General features: G+C 38.5%; 9 non-coding genes across 9 annotated transcripts; all 9 read right to left on the bottom strand.

The window, feature by feature from the left end:
* Positions 1–15,909: 15,909 nt before the first annotated feature.
* LOC135030074 (U1 spliceosomal RNA) lies at positions 15,910–16,072 on the bottom strand. The gene has a single exon (XR_010226132.1). It is a non-coding gene; the product is annotated as a U1 spliceosomal RNA (small nuclear RNA).
* Positions 16,073–16,224: 152 nt separating this feature from the next.
* LOC135029959 (U1 spliceosomal RNA) lies at positions 16,225–16,388 on the bottom strand. Its single transcript, XR_010226029.1, has one exon. It is a non-coding gene; the product is annotated as a U1 spliceosomal RNA (small nuclear RNA).
* Positions 16,389–17,062: 674 nt separating this feature from the next.
* On the bottom strand, positions 17,063–17,225 carry LOC135030004 (U1 spliceosomal RNA). The gene has a single exon (XR_010226073.1). It is a non-coding gene; the product is annotated as a U1 spliceosomal RNA (small nuclear RNA).
* A 149-nt stretch (positions 17,226–17,374) lies between these two features.
* On the bottom strand, positions 17,375–17,539 carry LOC135030006 (U1 spliceosomal RNA). Its single transcript, XR_010226075.1, has one exon. It is a non-coding gene; the product is annotated as a U1 spliceosomal RNA (small nuclear RNA).
* Positions 17,540–18,209: 670 nt separating this feature from the next.
* LOC135030016 (U1 spliceosomal RNA) lies at positions 18,210–18,372 on the bottom strand. The gene has a single exon (XR_010226085.1). It is a non-coding gene; the product is annotated as a U1 spliceosomal RNA (small nuclear RNA).
* A 152-nt stretch (positions 18,373–18,524) lies between these two features.
* On the bottom strand, positions 18,525–18,688 carry LOC135029962 (U1 spliceosomal RNA). Its single transcript, XR_010226032.1, has one exon. It is a non-coding gene; the product is annotated as a U1 spliceosomal RNA (small nuclear RNA).
* Positions 18,689–19,362: 674 nt separating this feature from the next.
* LOC135030053 (U1 spliceosomal RNA) lies at positions 19,363–19,525 on the bottom strand. The gene has a single exon (XR_010226119.1). It is a non-coding gene; the product is annotated as a U1 spliceosomal RNA (small nuclear RNA).
* A 152-nt stretch (positions 19,526–19,677) lies between these two features.
* On the bottom strand, positions 19,678–19,840 carry LOC135029952 (U1 spliceosomal RNA). The gene has a single exon (XR_010226022.1). It is a non-coding gene; the product is annotated as a U1 spliceosomal RNA (small nuclear RNA).
* Positions 19,841–20,514: 674 nt separating this feature from the next.
* Positions 20,515–20,677, bottom strand: LOC135030062 (U1 spliceosomal RNA). The gene has a single exon (XR_010226125.1). It is a non-coding gene; the product is annotated as a U1 spliceosomal RNA (small nuclear RNA).
* Between the last annotated feature and the right edge of the window lie 148 nt (positions 20,678–20,825).

Raw genomic sequence — 20,825 nt, forward strand, 5'->3', positions numbered from 1 at the left:
AATTGGATTTTTCTGCCAGCATATTTCTTTTTCTCTGCAACCCACTGCTAAATTGTGCTTCCTAGCTGTTTTTATAAAATCACTGAATCAAATCTAACTCTGATTACATCAGAGAAGGCCAGGTACCCTACACCATAAGAGGGGGTTTGCAATTTTGACTTGTCTACTTAAATATCACCAAAATCTGATCACAAGGTCAATTACGTCCCTGGGTGGGATTGAACCACCAACCTTTTGATTAATAGCTGAACACACTAACCGATTGCGCCACAGAGACACTTTGCAAAAAGTATATACTGACAAAGACTAATAAGCATTCATCTAGAACGTTTCCTAGAAAAACTTTAAAAAGTCAATAATCTGGAGAGTGTTTGTAAGATGTTTCTTCCAGCAACCAATGAAGAAACACATTGGCACTTTCGCATGATGAGTGAGTGCTTCAGGATCTCTTGCACTTACATGTGCAGCAGAGTACTGCAATGGAAGCATGCTGGGTCCATAACCCAGAGGTAGGCAGATTGAAACTATCCTTTGCTATATGCATTTTTTTTTGTTCATTAAAGTAATCCAAAACTGGGATTGATATTTTAGCTTTTATTTTTACTTAAAGTACAATAACTTTTACCATTTTAATTTGTTTTAATAGTATATTGACAGTATTGTTTTCTTTCAAAAATCCACTTAATTTTCTTTACCCTATTATTAAAATGGTAATTGACAAAAACAAACTACATTGTCACCAGAAGAGCAATACAAAATGTACAAGTGATATATTAAAATCATCTTTCCAGCTTGAATTTCAATGATGCATTGGGGCAACGATTTTGTGAGAAACATCTTCACCCTTAAATAAAGATTTTCTTAATTCCTTACCTGTGTGCTAATTAGATATCACCTTGTTTTCACATTAAACAGACTTCCACATGAGAAAGCAGCAAGGATGCAGTGGCGTTAATGTTTCCTGGTGTCAACCTGTATTATTTCAGTAGATATTGAAATGAGGATGCATCTTGCTGCCTTTCCAATGAAGCAAGTTTAATTTAGTAATAGGTGAAAAACCATCCCTACAAATATGTTAATCAGATACTTGGCTTTGTGGACACTTTTCAGAGAACAAATTAGTTAGCATAAAAATTAAGCCAGGAAATGAAGAGCTGTTTAATCACTCAATTGGATTTTTCTGCCAGCATTTTTCTTTTTCTCTGCAACCCACTGCTAAATTGTGCTTCCTAGCTGTTTTTATAAAATCACTGAATCAAATCTAACTCTGATTACATCAGAGAAGGCCAGGTACCCTACACCATAACAGGGGGTTTGAAATTTTGACTTGTCTACTTAAAGATCACCAAAATCTGATAACAAGGTCAATTAAGTCCCTGGGTGGGATTGAACCACCAACCTTTTGGTTAATAGCCTTACACACTAACTGATTGCGCCACCGCGACACTTTGCAAAAGTACATACTGACAAAGGCTAATAAGCATTCATCTAGAACGATTCCTAGAAACATTTTAAAAAGTCAATAATGTGGAGAGTTTTTGTATGATGTTTCTTCCATCAACCAATGAAGAAACACATTGGTACTTTCCCATGATGAGTGAGTGCTTCAGGATCTCTTGCACTTACATGTGCAGCAGAGTACTGTAATGGAAGCATGCTGGGTCCATAACCCAGAGGTAGGCAGATTGAAACTATCCTCTGCTATATGCATTTTTTTTTGTTAATTAAAGTAATCCAAAACTGGGATTGATATTTTTGCTCTTTTATTTTTACTTAAAGTACAATAACTTTTTCCATTTTAATTTGTTTTAATAGTATATTGACAGTATTGTTTTCTTTCAAAAATCCAATTAATTTTCTTTACCCGATTATTAAAATGGTAATTGACAAAAACAAACTACATTGTCACCAGAAGAGCAATACAAAATGTACAAGTGATATATTAAAATCATCTTTCCAGCTTGAATTTCAATGATGCATTGGGGCAACGATTTTGTGAGAAACATCTTCACCCTTAAATAAAGATTTTCTTAATTCCTTACCTGTGTGCTAATTAGATATCACCTTGTTTTCACATTAAACAGACTTCCACATGAGAAAGCAGCAAGGATGCAGTGGCGTTAATGTTTCCTGGTGTCAACCTGTATTATTTCAGTAGATATTGAAATGAGGATGCATCTTGCTGCCTTTCCAATGAAGCAAGTTTAATTTAGTAATAGGTGAAAAACCATCCCTACAAAGATGTTAATCAGATACTTGGCTTTGTGGACACTTTTCAGAGAACAAATTTGTTAGCATAAAAATAAAGCCAGAAAATGAAGAGCTGTTTAATCAGTCAATTGGATTTTTTTGCCAGCATATTTCTTTTTCTCTGCAACCCACTGCTAAATTGTGCTTCCTAGCTGTTTTTATAAAATCACTGAATCAAATCTAACTCTGATTACATCAGAGAAGGCCAGGTACCCTACACCATAACAGGGGTTTTCGAAATTTTGACTTGTCTACTTAAATATCACCAAAATCTGATCACAAGGTCAATTACGTCCCTGGGTGGGATTGAACCACCAACCTTTTGATTAATAGCTGAACACACTAACCGATTGCGCCACAGAGACACTTTGCAAAAAGTACATACTGACAAAGACTAATAAGCATTCATCTAGAACGTTTCCTAGAAAAACTTTAAAAAGTCAATAATCTGGAGAGTTTTTGTAAGATGTTTCTTCCAGCAATCAATGAAGAAACACATTGGTACTTTCGCATGATGAGTGAGTGCTTCAGGATCTCTTGCACTTACATGTGCAGCAGAGTACTGCACTGGAAGCATGCTGGGCCCATAACCCAGAGGTAGGCAGATTGAAACTATCCTTTGCTATATGCATTTTTTTTTTGTTCATTAAAGTAATCCAAAACTGGGATTGATATTTTAGCTTTTATTTTTACTTAAAGTACAATAACTTTTACCATTTTAATTTGTTTTAATAGTATATTGACAGTATTGTTTTCTTTCAAAAATCCAATTAATTTTCTTTACCCGATTATTAAAATGGTAATTGACAAAAACAAACTACATTGTCACCAGAAGAGCAATACAAAATGTACAAGTGATATATTAAAATCATCTTTCCAGCTTGAATTTCAATGATGCATTGGGGCAACGATTTTGTGAGAAACATCTTCACCCTTAAATAAAGATTTTCTTAATTCCTTACCTGTGTGCTAATTAGATATCACCTTGTTTTCACATTAAACAGACTTCCACATGAGAAAGCAGCAAGGATGCAGTGGCGTTAATGTTTCCTGGTGTCAACCTGTATTATTTCAGTAGATATTGAAATGAGGATGCATCTTGCTGCCTTTCCAATGAAGCAAGTTTAATTTAGTAATAGGTGAAAAACCATCACTACAAATATGTTAATCAGATACTTGGCTTTGTGGACACTTTTCAGAGAACAAATTAGTTAGCATAAAAATAAAGCCAGAAAATGAAGAGCTGTTTAATCACTCAATTGGATTTTTCTGCCAGCATATTTCTTTTTCTCTGCAACCCACTGCTAAATTGTGCTTCCTAGCTGTTTTTATAAAATCACTGAATCAAATCTAACTCTGATTACATCAGAGAAGGCCAGGTACCCTACACCATAACAGGGGGTTTGAAATTTTGACTTGTCTACTTAAAGATCACCAAAATCTGATAACAAGGTCAATTAAGTCCCTGGGTGGGATTGAACCACCAACCTTTTGGTTAATAGCCTTACACACTAACTGATTGCGCCACCGCGACACTTTGCAAAAGTACATACTGACAAAGGCTAATAAGCATTCATCTAGAACGATTCCTAGAAACATTTTAAAAAGTCAATAATGTGGAGAGTTTTTGTATGATGTTTCTTCCATCAACCAATGAAGAAACACATTGGTACTTTCCCATGATGAGTGAGTGCTTCAGGATCTCTTGCACTTACATGTGCAGCAGAGTACTGTAATGGAAGCATGCTGGGTCCATAACCCAGAGGTAGGCAGATTGAAACTATCCTCTGCTATATGCATTTTTTTTTTGTTAATTAAAGTAATCCAAAACTGGGATTGATATTTTTGCTCTTTTATTTTTACTTAAAGTACAATAACTTTTTCCATTTTAATTTGTTTTAATAGTATATTGACAGTATTGTTTTCTTTCAAAAATCCAATTAATTTTCTTTACCCGATTATTAAAATGGTAATTGACAAAAACAAACTACATTGTCACCAGAAGAGCAATACAAAATGTACAAGTGATATATTAAAATCATCTTTCCAGCTTGAATTTCAATGATGCATTGGGGCAACGATTTTGTGAGAAACATCTTCACCCTTAAATAAAGATTTTCTTAATTCCTTACCTGTGTGCTAATTAGATATCACCTTGTTTTCACATTAAACAGACTTCCACATGAGAAAGCAGCAAGGATGCAGTGGCGTTAATGTTTCCTGGTGTCAACCTGTATTATTTCAGTAGATATTGAAATGAGGATGCATCTTGCTGCCTTTCCAATGAAGCAAGTTTAATTTAGTAATAGGTGAAAAACCATCCCTACAAAGATGTTAATCAGATACTTGGCTTTGTGGACACTTTTCAGAGAACAAATTTGTTAGCATAAAAATAAAGCCAGAAAATGAAGAGCTGTTTAATCAGTCAATTGGATTTTTTTGCCAGCATATTTCTTTTTCTCTGCAACCCACTGCTAAATTGTGCTTCCTAGCTGTTTTTATAAAATCACTGAATCAAATCTAACTCTGATTACATCAGAGAAGGCCAGGTACCCTACACCATAACAGGGGTTTTCGAAATTTTGACTTGTCTACTTAAATATCACCAAAATCTGATCACAAGGTCAATTACGTCCCTGGGTGGGATTGAACCACCAACCTTTTGATTAATAGCTGAACACACTAACCGATTGCGCCACAGAGACACTTTGCAAAAAGTACATACTGACAAAGACTAATAAGCATTCATCTAGAACGTTTCCTAGAAAAACTTTAAAAAGTCAATAATCTGGAGAGTTTTTGTAAGATGTTTCTTCCAGCAATCAATGAAGAAACACATTGGTACTTTCGCATGATGAGTGAGTGCTTCAGGATCTCTTGCACTTACATGTGCAGCAGAGTACTGCACTGGAAGCATGCTGGGCCCATAACCCAGAGGTAGGCAGATTGAAACTATCCTTTGCTATATGCATTTTTTTTTTGTTCATTAAAGTAATCCAAAACTGGGATTGATATTTTAGCTTTTATTTTTACTTAAAGTACAATAACTTTTACCATTTTAATTTGTTTTAATAGTATATTGACAGTATTGTTTTCTTTCAAAAATCCAATTAATTTTCTTTACCCGATTATTAAAATGGTAATTGACAAAAACAAACTACATTGTCACCAGAAGAGCAATACAAAATGTACAAGTGATATATTAAAATCATCTTTCCAGCTTGAATTTCAATGATGCATTGGGGCAACGATTTTGTGAGAAACATCTTCACCCTTAAATAAAGATTTTCTTAATTCCTTACCTGTGTGCTAATTAGATATCACCTTGTTTTCACATTAAACAGACTTCCACATGAGAAAGCAGCAAGGATGCAGTGGCGTTAATGTTTCCTGGTGTCAACCTGTATTATTTCAGTAGATATTGAAATGAGGATGCATCTTGCTGCCTTTCCAATGAAGCAAGTTTAATTTAGTAATAGGTGAAAAACCATCACTACAAATATGTTAATCAGATACTTGGCTTTGTGGACACTTTTCAGAGAACAAATTAGTTAGCATAAAAATAAAGCCAGAAAATGAAGAGCTGTTTAATCACTCAATTGGATTTTTCTGCCAGCATATTTCTTTTTCTCTGCAACCCACTGCTAAATTGTGCTTCCTAGCTGTTTTTATAAAATCACTGAATCAAATCTAACTCTGATTACATCAGAGAAGGCCAGGTACCCTACACCATAACAGGGGGTTTGAAATTTTGACTTGTCTACTTAAAGATCACCAAAATCTGATAACAAGGTCAATTAAGTCCCTGGGTGGGATTGAACCACCAACCTTTTGGTTAATAGCCTTACACACTAACTGATTGCGCCACCGCGACACTTTGCAAAAGTACATACTGACAAAGGCTAATAAGCATTCATCTAGAACGATTCCTAGAAACATTTTAAAAAGTCAATAATGTGGAAAGTTTTTGTATGATGTTTCTTCCATCAACCAATGAAGAAACACATTGGTACTTTCCCATGATGAGTGAGTGCTTCAGGATCTCTTGCACTTACATGTGCAGCAGAGTACTGTAATGGAAGCATGCTGGGTCCATAACCCAGAGGTAGGCAGATTGAAACTATCCTCTGCTATATGCATTTTTTTTTTGTTAATTAAAGTAATCCAAAACTGGGATTGATATTTTTGCTCTTTTATTTTTACTTAAAGTACAATAACTTTTACCATTTTAATTTGTTTTAATAGTATATTGACAGTATTGTTTTCTTTCAAAAATCCAATTAATTTTCTTTACCCGATTATTAAAATGGTAATTGACAAAAACAAACTACATTGTCACCAGAAGAGCAATACAAAATGTACAAGTGATATATTAAAATCATCTTTCCAGCTTGAATTTCAATGATGCATTGGGGCAACGATTTTGTGAGAAACATCTTCACCCTTAAATAAAGATTTTCTTAATTCCTTACCTGTGTGCTAATTAGATATCACCTTGTTTTCACATTAAACAGACTTCCACATGAGAAAGCAGCAAGGATGCAGTGGCGTTAATGTTTCCTGGTGTCAACCTGTATTATTTCAGTAGATATTGAAATGAGGATGCATCTTGCTGCCTTTCCAATGAAGCAAGTTTAATTTAGTAATAGGTGAAAAACCATCCCTACAAAGATGTTAATCAGATACTTGGCTTTGTGGACACTTTTCAGAGAACAAATTTGTTAGCATAAAAATAAAGCCAGAAAATGAAGAGCTGTTTAATCAGTCAATTGGATTTTTTTGCCAGCATATTTCTTTTTCTCTGCAACCCACTGCTAAATTGTGCTTCCTAGCTGTTTTTATAAAATCACTGAATCAAATCTAACTCTGATTACATCAGAGAAGGCCAGGTACCCTACACCATAACAGGGGTTTTCGAAATTTTGACTTGTCTACTTAAATATCACCAAAATCTGATCACAAGGTCAATTACGTCCCTGGGTGGGATTGAACCACCAACCTTTTGATTAATAGCTGAACACACTAACCGATTGCGCCACAGAGACACTTTGCAAAAAGTACATACTGACAAAGACTAATAAGCATTCATCTAGAACGTTTCCTAGAAAAACTTTAAAAAGTCAATAATCTGGAGAGTTTTTGTAAGATGTTTCTTCCAGCAACCAATGAAGAAACACATTGGTACTTTCGCATGATGAGTGAGTGCTTCAGGATCTCTTGCACTTACATGTGCAGCAGAGTACTGCACTGGAAGCATGCTGGGCCCATAACCCAGAGGTAGGCAGATTGAAACTATCCTTTGCTATATGCATTTTTTTTTTGTTCATTAAAGTAATCCAAAACTGGGATTGATATTTTAGCTTTTATTTTTACTTAAAGTACAATAACTTTTACCATTTTAATTTGTTTTAATAGTATATTGACAGTATTGTTTTCTTTCAAAAATCCAATTAATTTTCTTTACCCGATTATTAAAATGGTAATTGACAAAAACAAACTACATTGTCACCAGAAGAGCAATACAAAATGTACAAGTGATATATTAAAATCATCTTTCCAGCTTGAATTTCAATGATGCATTGGGGCAACGATTTTGTGAGAAACATCTTCACCCTTAAATAAAGATTTTCTTAATTCCTTACCTGTGTGCTAATTAGATATCACCTTGTTTTCACATTAAACAGACTTCCACATGAGAAAGCAGCAAGGATGCAGTGGCGTTAATGTTTCCTGGTGTCAACCTGTATTATTTCAGTAGATATTGAAATGAGGATGCATCTTGCTGCCTTTCCAATGAAGCAAGTTTAATTTAGTAATAGGTGAAAAACCATCACTACAAAGATGTTAATCAGATACTTGGCTTTGTGGACACTTTTCAGAGAACAAATTTGTTAGCATAAAAATAAAGCCAGAAAATGAAGAGCTGTTTAATCAGTCAATTGGATTTTTTTGCCAGCATATTTCTTTTTCTCTGCAACCCACTGCTAAATTGTGCTTCCTAGCTGTTTTTATAAAATCACTGAATCAAATCTAACTCTGATTACATCAGAGAAGGCCAGGTACCCTACACCATAACAGGGGTTTTCGAAATTTTGACTTGTCTACTTAAATATCACCAAAATCTGATCACAAGGTCAATTACGTCCCTGGGTGGGATTGAACCACCAACCTTTTGATTAATAGCTGAACACACTAATCGATTGCGCCACAGAGACACTTTGCAAAAAGTACATACTGACAAAGACTAATAAGCATTCATCTAGAACGTTTCCTAGAAAAACTTTAAAAAGTCAATAATCTGGAGAGTTTTTGTAAGATGTTTCTTCCAGCAATCAATGAAGAAACACATTGGTACTTTCGCATGATGAGTGAGTGCTTCAGGATCTCTTGCACTTACATGTGCAGCAGAGTACTGCACTGGAAGCATGCTGGGCCCATAACCCAGAGGTAGGCAGATTGAAACTATCCTTTGCTATATGCATTTTTTTTTTGTTCATTAAAGTAATCCAAAACTGGGATTGATATTTTAGCTTTTATTTTTACTTAAAGTACAATAACTTTTACCATTTTAATTTGTTTTAATAGTATATTGACAGTATTGTTTTCTTTCAAAAATCCAATTAATTTTCTTTACCCGATTATTAAAATGGTAATTGACAAAAACAAACTACATTGTCACCAGAAGAGCAATACAAAATGTACAAGTGATATATTAAAATCATCTTTCCAGCTTGAATTTCAATGATGCATTGGGGCAACGATTTTGTGAGAAACATCTTCACCCTTAAATAAAGATTTTCTTAATTCCTTACCTGTGTGCTAATTAGATATCACCTTGTTTTCACATTAAACAGACTTCCACATGAGAAAGCAGCAAGGATGCAGTGGCGTTAATGTTTCCTGGTGTCAACCTGTATTATTTCAGTAGATATTGAAATGAGGATGCATCTTGCTGCCTTTCCAATGAAGCAAGTTTAATTTAGTAATAGGTGAAAAACCATCACTACAAATATGTTAATCAGATACTTGGCTTTGTGGACACTTTTCAGAGAACAAATTAGTTAGCATAAAAATAAAGCCAGAAAATGAAGAGCTGTTTAATCACTCAATTGGATTTTTCTGCCAGCATATTTCTTTTTCTCTGCAACCCACTGCTAAATTGTGCTTCCTAGCTGTTTTTATAAAATCACTGAATCAAATCTAACTCTGATTACATCAGAGAAGGCCAGGTACCCTACACCGTAACAGGGGGTTTGAAATTTTGACTTGTCTACTTAAAGATCACCAAATTCTGATAACAAGGTCAATTAAGTCCCTGGGTGGGATTGAACCACCAACCTTTTGGTTAATAGCCTTACACACTAACTGATTGCGCCACCGCGACACTTTGCAAAAGTACATACTGACAAAGGCTAATAAGCATTCATCTAGAACGATTCCTAGAAACATTTTAAAAAGTCAATAATGTGGAGAGTTTTTGTATGATGTTTCTTCCATCAACCAATGAAGAAACACATTGGTACTTTCCCATGATGAGTGAGTGCTTCAGGATCTCTTGCACTTACATGTGCAGCAGAGTACTGTAATGGAAGCATGCTGGGTCCATAACCCAGAGGTAGGCAGATTGAAACTATCCTCTGCTATATGCATTTTTTTTTTGTTAATTAAAGTAATCCAAAACTGGGATTGATATTTTTGCTCTTTTTTTTTTACTTAAAGTACAATAACTTTTACCATTTTAATTTGTTTTAATAGTATATTGACAGTATTGTTTTCTTTCAAAAATCCAATTAATTTTCTTTACCCGATTATTAAAATGGTAATTGACAAAAACAAACTACATTGTCACCAGAAGAGCAATACAAAATGTACAAGTGATATATTAAAATCATCTTTCCAGCTTGAATTTCAATGATGCATTGGGGCAACGATTTTGTGAGAAACATCTTCACCCTTAAATAAAGATTTTCTTAATTCCTTACCTGTGTGCTAATTAGATATCACCTTGTTTTCACATTAAACAGACTTCCACATGAGAAAGCAGCAAGGATGCAGTGGCGTTAATGTTTCCTGGTGTCAACCTGTATTATTTCAGTAGATATTGAAATGAGGATGCATCTTGCTGCCTTTCCAATGAAGCAAGTTTAATTTAGTAATAGGTGAAAAACCATCCCTACAAAGATGTTAATCAGATACTTGGCTTTGTGGACACTTTTCAGAGAACAAATTTGTTAGCATAAAAATAAAGCCAGAAAATGAAGAGCTGTTTAATCAGTCAATTGGATTTTTTTGCCAGCATATTTCTTTTTCTCTGCAACCCACTGCTAAATTGTGCTTCCTAGCTGTTTTTATAAAATCACTGAATCAAATCTAACTCGGATTACATCAGAGAAGGCCAGGTACCCTACACCATAACAGGGGTTTTCGAAATTTTGACTTGTCTACTTAAATATCACCAAAATCTGATCACAAGGTCAATTACGTCCCTGGGTGGGATTGAACCACCAACCTTTTGATTAATAGCTGAACACACTAACCGATTGCGCCACAGAGACACTTTGCAAAAAGTACATACTGACAAAGACTAATAAGCATTCATCTAGAACGTTTCCTAGAAAAACTTTAAAAAGTCAATAATCTGGAGAGTTTTTGTAAGATGTTTCTTCCAGCAACCAATGAAGAAACACATTGGTACTTTCGCATGATGAGTGAGTGCTTCAGGATCTCTTGCACTTACATGTGCAGCAGAGTACTGCACTGGAAGCATGCTGGGCCCATAACCCAGAGGTAGGCAGATTGAAACTATCCTTTGCTATATGCATTTTTTTTTTGTTCATTAAAGTAATCCAAAACTGGGATTGATATTTTAGCTTTTATTTTTACTTAAAGTACAATAACTTTTACCATTTTAATTTGTTTTAATAGTATATTGACAGTATTGTTTTCTTTCAAAAATCCAATTAATTTTCTTTACCCGATTATTAAAATGGTAATTGACAAAAACAAACTACATTGTCACCAGAAGAGCAATACAAAATGTACAAGTGATATATTAAAATCATCTTTCCAGCTTGAATTTCAATGATGCATTGGGGCAACGATTTTGTGAGAAACATCTTCACCCTTAAATAAAGATTTTCTTAATTCCTTACCTGTGTGCTAATTAGATATCACCTTGTTTTCACATTAAACAGACTTCCACATGAGAAAGCAGCAAGGATGCAGTGGCGTTAATGTTTCCTGGTGTCAACCTGTATTATTTCAGTAGATATTGAAATGAGGATGCATCTTGCTGCCTTTCCAATGAAGCAAGTTTAATTTAGTAATAGGTGAAAAACCATCACTACAAATATGTTAATCAGATACTTGGCTTTGTGGACACTTTTCAGAGAACAAATTAGTTAGCATAAAAATAAAGCCAGAAAATGAAGAGCTGTTTAATCACTCAATTGGATTTCTCTGCCAGCATATTTCTTTTTCTCTGCAACCCACTGCTAAATTGTGCTTCCTAGCTGTTTTTATAAAATCACTGAATCAAATCTAACTCTGATTACATCAGAGAAGGCCAGGTACCCTACACCATAACAGGGGGTTTGAAATTTTGACTTGTCTACTTAAAGATCACCAAAATCTGATAACAAGGTCAATTAAGTCCCTGGGTGGGATTGAACCACCAACCTTTTGGTTAATAGCCTTACACACTAACTGATTGCGCCACAGCGACACTTTGCAAAACTATATACTGACAAAGGCTAATAAGCATTCATCTAGAACGATTCCTAGAAACATTTTAAAAAGTCAATAATGTGGAGAGTTTTTGTAAGATGTTTCTTCCATCAACCAATGAAGAAACACATTGGTACTTTCCCATGATGAGTGAGTGCTTCAGGATCTCTTGCACTTACATGTGCAGCAGAGTACTGTAATGGAAGCATGCTGGGTCCATAACCCAGAGGTAGGCAGATTGAAACTATCCTCTGCTATATGCATTTTTTTTGTTAATTAAAGTAATCCAAAACTGGGATTGATATTTTTGCTCTTTTATTTTTACTTAAAGTACAATAACTTTTACCATTTTAATTTGTTTTAATAGTATATTGACAGTATTGTTTTCTTTCAAAAATCCAATTAATTTTCTTTACCCGATTATTAAAATGGTAATTGACAAAAACAAACTACATTGTCACCAGAAGAGCAATACAAAATGTACAAGTGATATATTAAAATCATCTTTCCAGCTTGAATTTCAATGATGCATTGGGGCAACGATTTTGTGAGAAACATCTTCACCCTTAAATAAAGATTTTCTTAATTCCTTACCTGTGTGCTAATTAGATATCACCTTGTTTTCACATTAAACAGACTTCCACATGAGAAAACAGCAAAGATGCAGTGGCGTTAATGTTTCCTGGTGTCAACCTGTATTATTTCCGTAGATATTGAAATGAGGATGCATCTTGCTGCCTTTCCAATGAAGCAAGTTTAATTTAGTAATAGGTGAAAAACCATCCCTACAAAGATGTTAATCAGATACTTGGCTTTGTGGACACTTTTCAGAGAACAAATTTGTTATCATAAAAATAAAGCCAGAAAATGAAGAGCTGTTTAATCACTCAATTGGATTTTTCTGCCAGCATTTTTCTTTTTCTCTGCAACCCACTGCTAAATTGTGCTTCCTAGCTGATTTTTTATAAAATCACTTAATCAAATCTAACTCTGATTACATCAGAGAAGGCCAGGTACCCTACACCATAACAGGGGTTTTCGAAATTTTGACTTGTCTACTTAAATATCACCAAAATCTGATCACAAGGTCAATTACGTCACTGGGTGGGATTGAACCACCAACCTTTTGACTAATAGCTGAACACACTAACCGATTGCGCCACAGAGACATTTGCAAAAAGTCCATACTGACAAAGACTAATAAGTATTCATCTAGAACGTTTCCTAGAAAAACTTTAAAAAGTCAATAATCTGGAGAGTTTTTGTAAGATGTTTCTTCCAGCAACCAATGAAGAAACACATTGGTACTTTCCCATGATGAGTGAGTGCTTCCAGGATCTCTTGCACTTACATGTGCAGCAGAGTACTGTAATGGAAGCATGCTGGGTCCATAACCCAGAGGTAGGCAGATTGAAACTATCCTCTGCTATATGCATTTTTTTTTTGTTAATTAAAGTAATCCAAAACTGGGATTGATATTTTTGCTCTTTTATTTTTACTTAAAGTACAATAACTTTTACCATTTTAATTTGTTTTAATAGTATATTGACAGTATTGTTTTCTTTCAAAAATCCAATTAATTTTCTTTACCCGATTATTAAAATGGTAATTGACAAAAGCAAACTACATTGTCACCAGAAGAGCAATACAAAATGTACAAGTGATATATTAAAATCATCTTTCCAGCTTGAATTTCAATGATGCATTGGGGCAACGATTTTGTGAGAAACATCTTCACCCTTAAATAAAGATTTTCTTAATTCCTTACCTGTGTGCTAATTAGATATCACCTTGTTTTCACATTAAACAGACTTCCACATGAGAAAGCAGCAAGGATGCAGTGGCGTTAATGTTTCCTGGTGTCAACCTGTATTATTTCAGTAGATATTGAAATGAGGATGCATCTTGCTGCCTTTCCAATGAAGCAAGTTTAATTTAGTAATAGGTGAAAAACCATCCCTACAAAGATGTTAATCAGATACTTGGCTTTGTGGACACTTTTCAGAGAACAAATTTGTTAGCATAAAAATAAAGCCAGAAAATGAAGAGCTGTTTAATCAGTCAATTGGATTTTTTTGCCAGCATATTTCTTTTTCTCTGCAACCCACTGCTAAATTGTGCTTCCTAGCTGTTTTTATAAAATCACTGAATCAAATCTAACTCTGATTACATCAGAGAAGGCCAGGTACCCTACACCATAACAGGGGTTTTCGAAATTTTGACTTGTCTACTTAAATATCACCAAAATCTGATCACAAGGTCAATTACGTCCCTGGGTGGGATTGAACCACCAACCTTTTGATTAATAGCTGAACACACTAACCGATTGCGCCACAGAGACACTTTGCAAAAAGTACATACTGACAAAGACTAATAAGCATTCATCTAGAACGTTTCCTAGAAAAACTTTAAAAAGTCAATAATCTGGAGAGTTTTTGTAAGATGTTTCTTCCAGCAACCAATGAAGAAACACATTGGTACTTTCGCATGATGAGTGAGTGCTTCAGGATCTCTTGCACTTACATGTGCAGCAGAGTACTGCACTGGAAGCATGCTGGGCCCATAACCCAGAGGTAGGCAGATTGAAACTATCCTTTGCTATATGCATTTTTTTTTGTTCATTAAAGTAATCCAAAACTGGGATTGATATTTTAGCTTTTATTTTTACTTAAAGTACAATAACTTTTACCATTTTAATTTTTTTTAATAGTATATTGACAGTATTGTTTTCTTTCAAAAATCCAATTAATTTTCTTTACCCGATTATTAAAATGGTAATTGACAAAAACAAACTACATTGTCACCAGAAGAGCAATACAAAATGTACAAGTGATATATTAAAATCATCTTTCCAGCTTGAATTTCAATGATGCATTGGGGCAACGATTTTGTGAGAAACATCTTCACCCTTAAATAAAGATTTTCTTAATTCCTTACCTGTGTGCTAATTAGATATCACCTTGTTTTCACATTAAACAGACTTCCACATGAGAAAGCAGCAAGGATGCAGTGGCGTTAATGTTTCCTGGTGTCAACCTGTATTATTTCAGTAGATATTGAAATGAGGATGCATCTTGCTGCCTTTCCAATGAAGCAAGTTTAATTTAGTAATAGGTGAAAAACCATCACTACAAATATGTTAATCAGATACTTGGCTTTGTGGACACTTTTCAGAGAACAAATTAGTTAGCATAAAAATAAAGCCAGAAAATGAAGAGCTGTTTAATCACTCAATTGGATTTTTCTGCCAGCATATTTCTTTTTCTCTGCAACCCACTGCTAAATTGTGCTTCCTAGCTGTTTTTATAAAATCACTGAATCAAATCTAACTCTGATTACATCAGAGAAGGCCAGGTACCCTACACCATAAGAGGGGGTTTGCAATTTTGACTTGTCTACTTAAATATCACCAAAATCTGATCACAAGGTCAATTACGTCCCTGGGTGGGATTGAACCACCAACCTTTTGATTAATAGCTGAACACACTAACCGCTTGCGCCACAGAGACACTTTGCAAAAAGTGTATACTGACAAAGACTAATAAGCATTCATCTAGAACGTTTCCTAGAAAAACTTTAAAAAGTCAATAATCTGGAGAGTGTTTGTAAGATGTTTCTTCCAGCATGATGAGTGAGTGCTTCAGGATCTCTTGCACTTACATGTGCAGCAGAGTACTGCAATGGAAGCATGCTGGGTCCATAACCCAGAGGTAGGCAGATTGAAACTATCCTCTGCTATATGCATTTGTAAGGCAAATAAAAGGGTGTGGGTCCTGCAGCACTACCTGTAGTTTGCATTGTGCTTTGGAAGGCACAAAGTAAGCAGACGGGAGAAGTCAGGATAGTGCACAAGGGCATAGAAGGGAGCGGCTCAAGAAAAGAGAAGTGGAAACAGACAGCAAACTAGGCTGGAGAGAGACCTGAGACAAAGAGATCTGAATTATACGAGAGCCGACCAGAGGAAACACAAATTATGTAATCAAGTGTCCCACATTTGGGGAAATCGTAGGAGCAGCACACCCAGAGTGCATTGGGTGAGCCTTGCCCTGGGAGAAGCACCTTCCTGATCATAGTATCTCACCTGGCAGGTAAGTAGGAGTTGGGCTAGAGCTGGGGAGGGTCGCTGCTCGGGCACCCCCCTGTCAAGTGAAGGAGATCCAACTGAGGCAGCACAAGGGAACTCTCGAGAGAAGAACAAGGCTAGAGGAAGATCTGAGACAAAGAAATCTGACTTTTACCAGAGCTGACCAGAGGAAAGCACAAACACAGTCCACCACTACCACAAATAAAGCAGTCAAGTTTCCCACATTTGGGGAAATCACAGGGGTCAGCATACCCAAAATGCAATGAATGAACCTCACCCTGGGAGAACAATCTTCATGACCATGGTATCTCCTATGCAAAATAAGTATGATTTGGGATAGGGCTGGGGAGGGCCGCTGCTCAGGCACATCTCTGTCAAGTAAAGGAGATTCAACTGAGGCAGCACAAGGGAACTCTCATCTGGGGACAACAACTGCAGGGAGAACACATATTTTCAGATGAACATGGGAGGGCAGAAGGCTGCCTAATACTGAAGCACCCCCAAACAACAAACCAAATGCAACAACTAGTGCAAGCATTCCTGGGGGAAGGCCTGCAGCAGATAGATTTGCATATGGTGATGTCATCCAAGCAGTGGGTCAAAGTTGGCTTCAACCCTCGTCTGCATATGAAAAGAGAAAAGGGGCGTGCAGGGCATGGTGGCCTTTTGCGGCAGTTGGCTGACCCCTAGTTTGCATTAAACACCTCCACCCTCCTTCGGTGTAGGGCTCATGTTGGCTATGCCCCAGCCCCTGAAGCATTCAAGCTGATTTCTTGCAGCAGCTGGGCACTGTAACAGCTCCAGAGCTGCTCTGTAAGGCAAGTAAAAGGGTGTGGGCCCTGCAGCACTACCTGTAGTTCGCATTGTGCGTTGGAAGGCACAAAGTAAGCAGAAAGGAGGAGAAGTCAGGATAGTGCGCAAGGGCATAGAAGGGAGCGGCTCAAGAAAAGAGAAGTGGAAACAGACAGCAAACTAGGCTGGAGAGAGACCTGAGACAAAGAGATCTGAATTATACGAGACCTGACCAGGGGAAACACAAATTATGCAGTCAAGTTTCCCACATTTGGGGAAATCGCAGGGGCAGCACACCCAGAGTGCAATGGGTGAGCCTTGCCCTGGGAGAAGCACCTTCATGATCATAGTATCTCACCTGGCAGGTAAGTAGGAGTTGGGCTAGAGCTGGGGAGGGTCGCTGCTCGGGCACCCCCCTGTCAAGTGAAGGAGATCCAACTGAGGCAGCACAAGGAAACTCTCGAAAGAAGAACAAGGCTAGAGGAAGATCTGAAACAAAGAAATCTGACTTTTACCAGAGATCAGAGGAAAACACAAACACAGTCCCCCACTACCAACAAATAAAGCAGTCGCGTTTCCCACATTTGGGGAAATCACAGGGGTCAGCATACCCAGAATGCAATGAATGAACCTCACCCTGGGAGAGTAATCTTCATGACCATGGTATCTCCTATGCAAAATAAGTATGATTTGGGATAGGGCTGGGGAGGGCCGCTGCTCATGCACATCTCTGTCAAGTAAAGGAGATTCAACTGAGGCAGCACAAGGGAACTCTCATCTGGGGACAACAACTGCAGGGAGAACACATATTTTCAGATGAACATGGGAGGGCAGAAGGCTGCCTAATACTGAAGCACCCCCAAACAACAAACCAAATGCAACAACTAGTGCAAGCATTCCTGGGGGAAGTTCTGCAGAAGACGGATTTGCATACGGTGATGTCATCCAAGCAGTGGGTCAAAGTTGGCTTCAACCCTCATCTGCATATGAAAAGAGAAAAGGGGCGTGCAGGGCATGGCGGCCTTTTGCGGTGCTTGGATGACCCCTAGTTCGCATTAAACACCCCACCCTCCTTTGGTGTGGGGCTCATGTTGGCCATGCCCCATCCCCTGAAGCATTCAAGCTGATTTATTGCAGCAGCTGGGCACTGTAACAGCTCCAGAGCTGCTCTGAACGGCAAGTAAAAGGGTGTGGGCCCTGCAGCACTACCTGTAGTTTGCATTGTGCATTGGAAGGCACAAAGTAAGCAGACGGGAGAAGTCAGGATAGTGCGCAAGGGCATAGAAGGGAGCGGCTCAAGAAAAGAGAAGTTGAAACAGACAGCAAACTAGGCTGGAGAGAGACCTGAGACAAAGAGATCTGAATTATACGAGAGCCGACCAGGGGAAACACAAATTATGCAGTCAAGTTTCCCACATTTGGGGAAATCGCAGGAGCAGCACACCCAGAGTGCAATGGGTGAGCCTTGCCCTGGGAGAAGCACCTACATGATCATAGTATCTCACCTGGCAGGTAAGTAGAAGTTGGGCTAGAGCTGGGGAGGGTCGCTGCTCGGGTACCCCCCTGTCAAGTGAAGGAGATCCAACTGAGGCAGCACAAGGGAACTCTCGAAAGAAGAACAAGGCTAAAGGAAGATCTGAGACAAAGAAATCTGACTTTTACCAGAGCTGACCAGAGGAAAGCACAAACACAGTCCCCCACTACCACAAATAAAGCAGTCGAGTTTCCCACATTTGGGGAAATCACAGGGGTCAGCATACCCAGAATGCAATGAATGAACCTCACCGTGGGAGAACAATCTTCATGACCATGGTATCTCCTATGCAAAATAAGTATGATTTGGGATAGGGCTGGGGAGGGCCGCTGCTCAGGCACATCTCTGTCAAGTAAAGGAGATTCAACTGAGGCAGCACAAGGGAACTCTCATCTGGGGACAACAACTGCAGGGAGAACACATATTTTCAGATGAACATGGGAGGGCAGAAGGCTGCCTAATACTGAAGCACCCCCAAACAACAAACCAAATGCAACAACTAGTGCAAGCATTCCTGGGGGAAGGCCTGCAGCAGATGGATTTGCATACGGTGATGTCATCCAAGCAGTGGGTCAAAGTTGGCTTCAACCCTCGTCTGCATATGAAAAGAGAAAAGGGGCGTGCAGGGCATGGCGGCCTTTTGCGGCGCTTGGATGACCCCTAGTTCGCATTAAACACCTCCACCCTCCTTCGGTGTGGGGCTCATGTTGGCTATGCCCCAGCCCCTGAAGCATTCAAGCTGATTTCTTGCAGCAGCTGGGCACTGTAACAGCTCCAGAGCTGCTCTGTACGGCAAGTAAAAGGGTGTGGGCCCTGCAGCACTACCTGTAGTTTGCATTGTGCATTGGAAGGCACAAAGTAAGCAGACAGGAGGAGAAGTCAGGATAGTGCACAAGGGTATAAAAGGGAGGGGCTCATGAAAAAAGAAGTGGAAACAGACAGCAAACTAGGCTGGAGAGAGACCTGAGACAAAGAGATCTGAATTATACGAGAGCCGACCAGGGGAAACACAAATTATGCAGTCAAGCTTCCCACATTTGGGGAAATCGCAGGGGCACCACACCCAGAGTGCAATGGGTGAGCCTTGCCCTGGGAGAAGCACCTTCATGATCATAGTATCTCACCTGGCAGGTAAGTAGGAGTTGGGCTAGAGCTGGGGAGGGTCGCTGCTCGGGCACCCCTCTGTCAAGTGAAAGAGATCCAACTGAGGCAGCACAAGGAAACTCTCGAAAGAAGAACAAGGCTAGAGGAAGATCTGAGACAAATAAATCTGACTTTTACCAGAGCTGACCAGAGGAAAGCACAAACACAGTCCCCCACTACCACAAATAATGCAGTCGAGTTTCCCACATTTTGGAAATCACAGGGGTCAGCATACCCAGAATGCAATGAATGAACCTCACCCTGGGAGAACAATCTTCATGACCATGGTATCTCCTATGCAAAATAAGTATGATTTGGGATAGGGCTGGGGAGGGCCGCTGCTCAGGCACATCTCTGTCAAGTAAAGGAGATTCAACTGAGGCAGCACAAGGGAACTCTCATCTGGGGACAACAACTGCAGGGAGAACACATATTTTCAGATGAACATGGGAGGGCAGAAGGCTGCCTAATACTGAAGCACCCCCAAACAACAAACCAAATGCAACAACTAGTGCAAGCATTCCTGGGGGAAGGCCTGCAGCAGATGGATTTGCATACGGTGATGTCATCCAAGCAGTGGGTCAAAGTTGGCTTCAACCCTCGTCTGCATATGAAAAGAGAAAAGGGGCGTGCAGGGCATGGCGGCCTTTTGCGGCGCTTGGATGACCCCTAGTTCACATTAAACACCTCCACCCTCCTTCGGTGTGGGGCTCATGTTGGCTGTGCCCCAGCCCCTAAAGCATTCGAGCTGATTTCTTGCAGTAGCTGGGCACTGTAACAGCTCCAGAGCTGCTCTGTACGGCAAGTAAAAGGGTGTGGGCCCTACAGCACTACCTGTAGTTTGCATTGTGCATTGGAAGGCACAAAGTAAGCAGACAGGAGGAGAAGTCAGGATAGTGCACAAGGGTATAAAAGGGAGGGGCTCATGAAAAAAGAAGTGGAAACAGACAGCAAACTAGGCTGGAGAGAGACCTGAGACAAAGAGATCTGAATTATACGAGAGCCGACCAGGGGAAACACAAATTATGCAGTCAAGCTTCCCACATTTGGGGAAATCGCAGGGGCACCACACCCAGAGTGCAATGGGTGAGCCTTGCCCTGGGAGAAGCACCTTCATGATCATAGTATCTCACCTGGCAAGTAAGTAGGAGTTGGGCTAGAGCTGGGGAGGGTCGCTGCTCGGGCACCCCCCTGTCAAGTGAAAGAGATCCAACTGAGGCAGCACAAGGGAACTCTCGAAAGAAGAACAAGGCTAGAGGAAGATCTGAGACAAATAAATCTGACTTTTACCAGAGC

The sequence above is a fragment of the Pseudophryne corroboree genome, unplaced genomic scaffold (genome assembly GCF_028390025.1).
Source record: "Pseudophryne corroboree isolate aPseCor3 unplaced genomic scaffold, aPseCor3.hap2 scaffold_494, whole genome shotgun sequence".
Taxonomy (NCBI): Eukaryota; Metazoa; Chordata; class Amphibia; order Anura; family Myobatrachidae; genus Pseudophryne; species Pseudophryne corroboree.